The following is a 6,690-nucleotide window of genomic DNA, read 5'->3' as shown; positions in this document are numbered from 1 at the left end:
TTTTTTTACTTTGACGTCATATGGAATTAATTTTTGAAATGAAATGAAAAAAGAACTCGGTAGTAATGTTTATTAAGCCTCGTTATGTGACTCGCGTTTAAAAAAGGAATGATATCTTGATTTAGCTCTAATCTAGATTTTTTAAACTAGATCTAGATTTTTATTACAGTTTATCTAGATCTGGATTTATATTCTAATTAAAATTATTTTAGAGTCTAGATCTAGAATTTCTAGATCTAGTTTAGACTAAAATAGACTAGATAAAGATGTAGAATTTCAATTTCTAAACTTAAAGTGTAAAAAAAAAGTGTAGATTTTCATTTCCAAACGTTTTGATCAATATTGTAATGTTTTAATATACTAAAACTAATCTACTATTTTTTATTTAATTTAAATTTAAATTTACGGCAAATGAATCTTTGAAACATTATTACTTTTGACCATCAATATTAAATCACCTCTTGAATATTATTTGCGAATATGCAGAACCGACAGGGATCTGACTTCGACGGGGACCGCCTCTGAGTTTGTGTAACACAAACTCTCTTTGTAATCTTGTTTATTTGAAAATATTTGTTGCAGATCACATCTTCGTTGTTGCACAATACTTTTTCAACAACTGAAATTACTGTCCATCAAATGCGTCGTAACGCCATTGCTGGATGAAACATTGCTAGGGAAAAGATCTAATCACTTCAAGAAGCCAATGAACGAAAGAAAAATATGGTTGGGGGTCGCCGCCTAGTGGAGAATAATCAGGGGTCGCGGAACTAAAAAGGTTAAGAACTGCTGGTCTAGATACTATTATAATAGATGTAGATCTGTATATTACAAGAGTGAATTCAAGGGCTCAATAAGCTTATTAATTATTGTTTTTTTTTAGTATATTTAATATCCCCATATAGGGCCTCATCTTGCATGTCCAATCAAAGTGTGTTTACACAGTGCATGTTAGATTAGCGCGACACATGAACGGGACTATTAAAATGTATGTCAACGCAGCTAAAGTCGCAGCTATAGAGATCGAATTTATGTCAAAATGTTTTTTGAATCACACATTTGGGGGTTAATTTTATTATATATGAAATGAATAGACTATACTTTGTACGTTCATGCGTTAAAGTAAAAATTATTAAATATAGAGTTCGAGAGATTTTAAGTTCTGCGCATGCGTAACCTTTCGGTCTTGTCTAATGAAAGAAGCGAGCTATGAATGGATATAATGTACGTCAGGACGTCTAAATTCACAGATACAAGGAATGAATTTATGTAAAATTGCTTTTGAAACAAACATTTGAAGGTTAATTTTCATAAATGATGAAATCAATGGCCTATATTTTGTTTTTCATGTGTTAAAGTAAAAAAAACAACTATCTTTGCAAAGTGTAGTTTTTAAAATTAGATCTAGATCCTTTCTGTCTTGTCTCCTGTAAACATGGCTGTATGACCTAAATCCATGATATAGTAATACTTTCATAGAGTTGGGCAAAAAATGTTTCTATTTGAGGGTCTTATTAAGCTTCTTTTGGGGCTTCTTTACATACATTACTGTTCCAGTTAGTATCCAAGGAACATTTATGATAAGTTTTATCAAGATCGGTCAAGTGGTTTCGAGACATACATAGGCCTACGCCTTACTATGGCTTACTTTATGCTTTATTATACTTTGTATTATAGAATAGATAAAATGAATCATTGTAGATGAAATTAACAATACACTTTTATTAGAGCGTTTTAGATAACACTTTTAGAGTTTTTAAAATAATTATGCCTATTATTGAAACATGTTTATCTCTAGGCTACTCAGTAAAGTCTCAGTTATATTTATATAAAATATAACGTGTGCTAGCCTGTATCTGTATCCATTAAAAAGCCTCCATGCGAAGCAAAGCAATAAGTTATGCTAGACTGAATCTAAAAAAAGGCTCAATATAAAATCTAGGTCAAACTAGGCTACAGAACGTTTCTTCAATTAAAAAAAATGACCACTTTAAAAAGTCCTACGAATACACCTGTAAAGCTATTAATTAGATATATATCTAGTAAGTCTCGCACCGAGTTGTGATATCTCGCATGCCAAACTTACTTTTGCCGTGTAGGTCACAGGGTTCAGTAGTGTAGTGGTTATCACGTTCGCCTCACACGCGAAAGGTCCTGGGTTCGACCCCCAGCTGAACCATTAGTTTTTTTTATTTCACCTTTTTTATTTTCATTAATGGAAAATAAAACTAAATCTATAAAGATTAAAAAAAAAAAGAATAGAGAAGAAAATGTAGCAGCAAAAACATTTTGATAAAACAAATAAAAAAAAAAGAAATTCAATAAAGATTAGATTCATTAATATGATTCCTATGGCTTGCTATATTTGACAAATGTATTCCATGTGCGGGCGTAGCCAGGAAGGTGGGGGTTGTGACTGACTTTCGCTTTGATTTTCTTTATTTTACGTTAGATTTTAAACCATCATTCACCCCAGCGCAGCCAAGGGGGTTTTGAGTTAAAAAAACCCTACCAGGATTTTTTGCAGTTAAATCCCCCTCTTCTATAAAACAAAAGAAAAAAAAATGCAAATCCCCAAATTCCAAGATCACAGTTAAGGAACATTTTGATTTTAAACCCTCCTTCAAAATTTACGCTAAACCCCCTCTTCAATATACAAAAAGCAATTTACACACTCAAAATTCTATGAGCGTTACCAAGGGTTAGGGTTAAGGTTAGGGTTAGGGGTTAAGGTTAGGGTTTAGCCCCCCCCCCACCCCCTTCAGTAGGGTTTGAAGTTAAAAAAACCTCTTCAATATGAAAAAAAAAGCAAATTATGCAATCAAAATGTTATGAGCGTAGCTAAATGGGTTTTGATTCGGTTTTGAGTTTACCCCCCCTCCTTTTCTGCGGGATTTGAAAATAAAAAAATACTTCTTTAATATTAAAAACAAAGCAAATTATACACTCAAAATTCTATGAGTGTAGTAACAGGGGTTTTGAGTTTAAACTCCCCTCCAGTGGAGTTTGAAGCTAGAAAATACCTCTTCATTATAAAAAAAGCAAACTACACTTCTAAAATCTTTGGGCGTAGCCAAATGGGTTTTGAGTATAAACCCCCCCCCCCCCCCCGCCATTGGCGTTTGAAGCTAAAAAGTACATCTTCAATGTAAAAAAAAAAGCAAATTATGCACTCAAAATGCTATGAGCGTTGCCAAAAGGGGTTTTGATTTTAAGCCCCCCTTCAGGGGGGTTTGATGCTAAAAAAAATACATACCTCTTCAATATAAATAAGCAAATTGCACACTAAAATTATTTGAGCGTAGCCAAGCCTATTGGGGGTTTTGAGTTTAAACCCCTCTCCTACAGATGGCTTTTTTTAAAGTTTAAAACCCCTTCAGATGGTTTTGAGTTTAAAATCCCCCTACAGAACGTTTTGAGGTGGAAAACCTCTATCTTTAATATAAGTTTAAAGCAAACTACAGTTACCAAATTCTATGACCGTAGGTAAATGGGGTTTTGAATAAAAAAACAACAACAACATCAACAGATGATTTTGACGATATGAAATCTAAAGCAAACTACAAACTCCAAGAGCGTATTCAGGAGAGGTTACACATTTATACTAGTGACGGGGCTTCATTTATAAAGTGCAGTGAAAAGTCACCTGCCGAAATTGAAAAACACTAAATGTGGCTCAACAAAGATGGCTAAGACATATTTTAGGAGTCAGTTATAGAGATCGTGTCTAAATCAAGGAAATCCTATGCCGAACTGGGAGTTGACCCCTTAGTAAGATTGTGACAGAGCGACGCATGAGGTTTGCTGACGTGTTCTCCGACAAAATGAATTACGCATAATAAGAATTGCGATGACATCCTAGTACAACTTGGCGCCACACATTCATGGAGGTCCTCAGAGCAGGTGGGAAAAGGCTTTAGACATTACCAGTGACATATTTTTGTGGAAACAGCTTGACGGCGAATGCGCCGAACGGCGCGGTAGGGTCTACGTTAGTAAGAATAGCACATTAGGTTTTTGAAATAAAACTTTTCAATAGCAGGAAAACGCACTGTAGATACCTCAGACTGTAGATACCTCAGACTGTAGATACCTCAGACTGTAGATACCTCAGACTGTAGATACCTCAGACTGTAGATACCTCAGACTGTAGATACCTCAGACTGTAGATACCTCAGACTGTAGATACCTCAGACTGTAGATACCTCAGAATATGCATTTTGTTGGCGTACAATACCAGAAATAGTGCTAGTCGGCGGGGCTCTACCCCGCTCTTGGGGAGCTCCTAGCGTCCCCCCAGACCCCCTTGCTGGCAATGGCGGGGAGCATGGGCGCCCGCAGGGTGGTGCAAGGGGGTGCTCTTGCTCCCCCCCCCCCCCTGGATTCTAGGTAGCCACATTCTAGTCATTTTTTCGAACCATTAAATCAATTCACTTCTAAGTAGCAACTGACCAAGTAGTGCTTCCACTGGTTCATGTAGTAGTAGACATAAGTAGATTACCCAGGCGTATGGAATGGTTGGCCAACCATAATGGAATAATTCTTCCAGATCTGTTTTTTTTTTATTACGTAGATGTAGATTTAGTCAGAATCCAGGGGGGTGCAAGTGACCACAATGTACCCCCCCCCCTGCGGGTGTCCAGGCCTTATTGATTCAAGAGTTTAATAAATTAATGTTAAGAAACATTTTGCGCATCGTCTTCTAAGTCTAAATCTAAAGGCTTACCATTGGAATATTATAAAGTGTAGTCACTTAACAAGTGGTGCTTCCACGGAAGTACAGTTGTACAGATATGCTATTATTGTAACTAGAATGGACAAATCTGTAGTTCATGTCCGACCATTTACGATTTATTCTAGGCTTGCAATTCTTTGCTCTATAAAGGATGTCACATATTCTCTAGCATGTTAGTCGTGACGATTTGTTTATATTTGCACATAGCTATAGTTAATATGAATGCCACAAGGTCGACAAGACATTCTGTATGGTGATTCGCTGGTCGTTCACTGCTAAGGTATACTTATGTATGCAAACGCGACATAAAGCTCTTCAAAATCGGCACTAACATAAGAATGTTTTGTAGATAAAACCCATAATTGAAAGTGTATCTATAATGTTGAAAAGTTTATAAATGTTTTAGAAAACTACATAAAAGATATACTTAGAAGAGTCATAATTACTGTAATTTGTTTGAGAGCACATCTGATTTAACCCTTTCTCTCCTAACTGACGATCCCAACGTTGATTCCACCAGATAGTGGTAAATAATTACGGAGAGAAAGAGTTAAAAGGCCTACACACTGATCAGATTCATACGTTATAAGATTTTAAGTGAGAAAAAGATGGTGAGATATACTTACTATCTTAAAATGAATAAAAAGGAATGAGCTTGAATTAACGATATGTCGAGATCAGAAATATAAAAAAAATGCAGCTACGGTGTATGGAGGCGCGGTGACTGAGTGGTAAAGCGCTTTGGCTTCCGAACCGAGGATTCTGGGTTCGAAGACCGGGAGTTTCAATTTCGGGATTTTAGGGCGCCTCCGAGTCCACCCGGCTCTAATGGGTACCTGACATTAGTTGCGGAAAAGTAAAGGCGGTTGGTCGTTGTGCTGGCCACATGTCACCCTCGTTAACCGTTGGCTACAGAAACAGATGACCATTACGCCATCTGCCCCATAGACCACGAAGTCTGGATGCGGTTCTTTTTTTTTGTTTAGTTTCGGTGTATGGAGCCATAGAGGAGTACAGGAAATTGAAAGAACCAACAGAAAAGCTATTTAACAGATGTGTACAACATTCATTTAATCTATGTGGTCAACATTCTTTTTCAGAAAATGCTTCTTTCCTAAAATTTGTGATACAACGGTAAATAATTTTTTTGTTCTAAAATTACAACCTTTAGGGGTGCAGCTTAATATCTGTTGCCAGATGTCTTTTATTTTACATATCTTTGTTGTTTTTTTTAGGGGAAGAAGGCAAAAGATACATAAAAGTAGGCCTACCTCTAAACTATTGATAAAGTGGTGGCTAATAAAACAACGGGCAAATTTATTTAAAATAAATTGTTAAAGACATAATTTTAATATGATTTATAAGTTTTCAAGTTTTAAATCCAAAAAGAGAAAAAAACACTGTAATCTACTTAAGGTTGCATTGTTGCAAAATTGAACTATGTATAAGTTGTAACAACTGAATTTTAAAGTTTAATTGACACTCATTTTATAGTTGTTAAACAATCAATTAATGTAGTGAAATGTAAAGTATATGTATTGTGGCTGAACAAACAAACAAAAACACGGAATAGGTCTGGTAATTATGATGTTTATTCAGATTTGAAGGTAAATACTTACTAGCCCAAACCTCCAACAGGATATCTCGTACCGGCGGTGGGAACATCGAATAACAGACCAGAGTGCATGGCATGCTATCAGAAAAAGGTGAGTTATCACAGATATCAATGACCAAGGCGTGTTAGCTGATCTCATGTTTGTTATTTCAAAGACCTGCAGCTCTACATCAAATGCGATTGATGGATAGAATGTAATTGACAGAAAGGCGTTGTGTATTATTACACGTTATGGGAATGCCTGTGAAGCCGCAGTGAAGCCCCTTTCCATAAAAAAAAAAACACAAAAAAAACTTAATGCTCTCTTTTTTTGGCCAAAAAGTCTGGTTACCCTTTTAAG

At 35.9% G+C, this 6,690-nt stretch overlaps 1 non-coding gene across 1 annotated transcript; it reads left to right on the top strand.

Moving 5' to 3' along the window:
* Nucleotides 1–2,106: 2,106 nt before the first annotated feature.
* Nucleotides 2,107–2,179, top strand: Trnav-cac (transfer RNA valine (anticodon CAC)). The gene has a single exon. It is a non-coding gene; the product is annotated as a tRNA-Val (tRNA).
* Nucleotides 2,180–6,690: the final 4,511 nt, after the last annotated feature.

Source organism: Biomphalaria glabrata, chromosome 11, assembly GCF_947242115.1.
Source record: "Biomphalaria glabrata chromosome 11, xgBioGlab47.1, whole genome shotgun sequence".
Classification (NCBI taxonomy): domain Eukaryota; kingdom Metazoa; phylum Mollusca; class Gastropoda; family Planorbidae; genus Biomphalaria; species Biomphalaria glabrata.
Note: the sequence above shows the minus strand (reverse complement) of the source record. Positions and strands in the feature narration are given on the sequence as shown.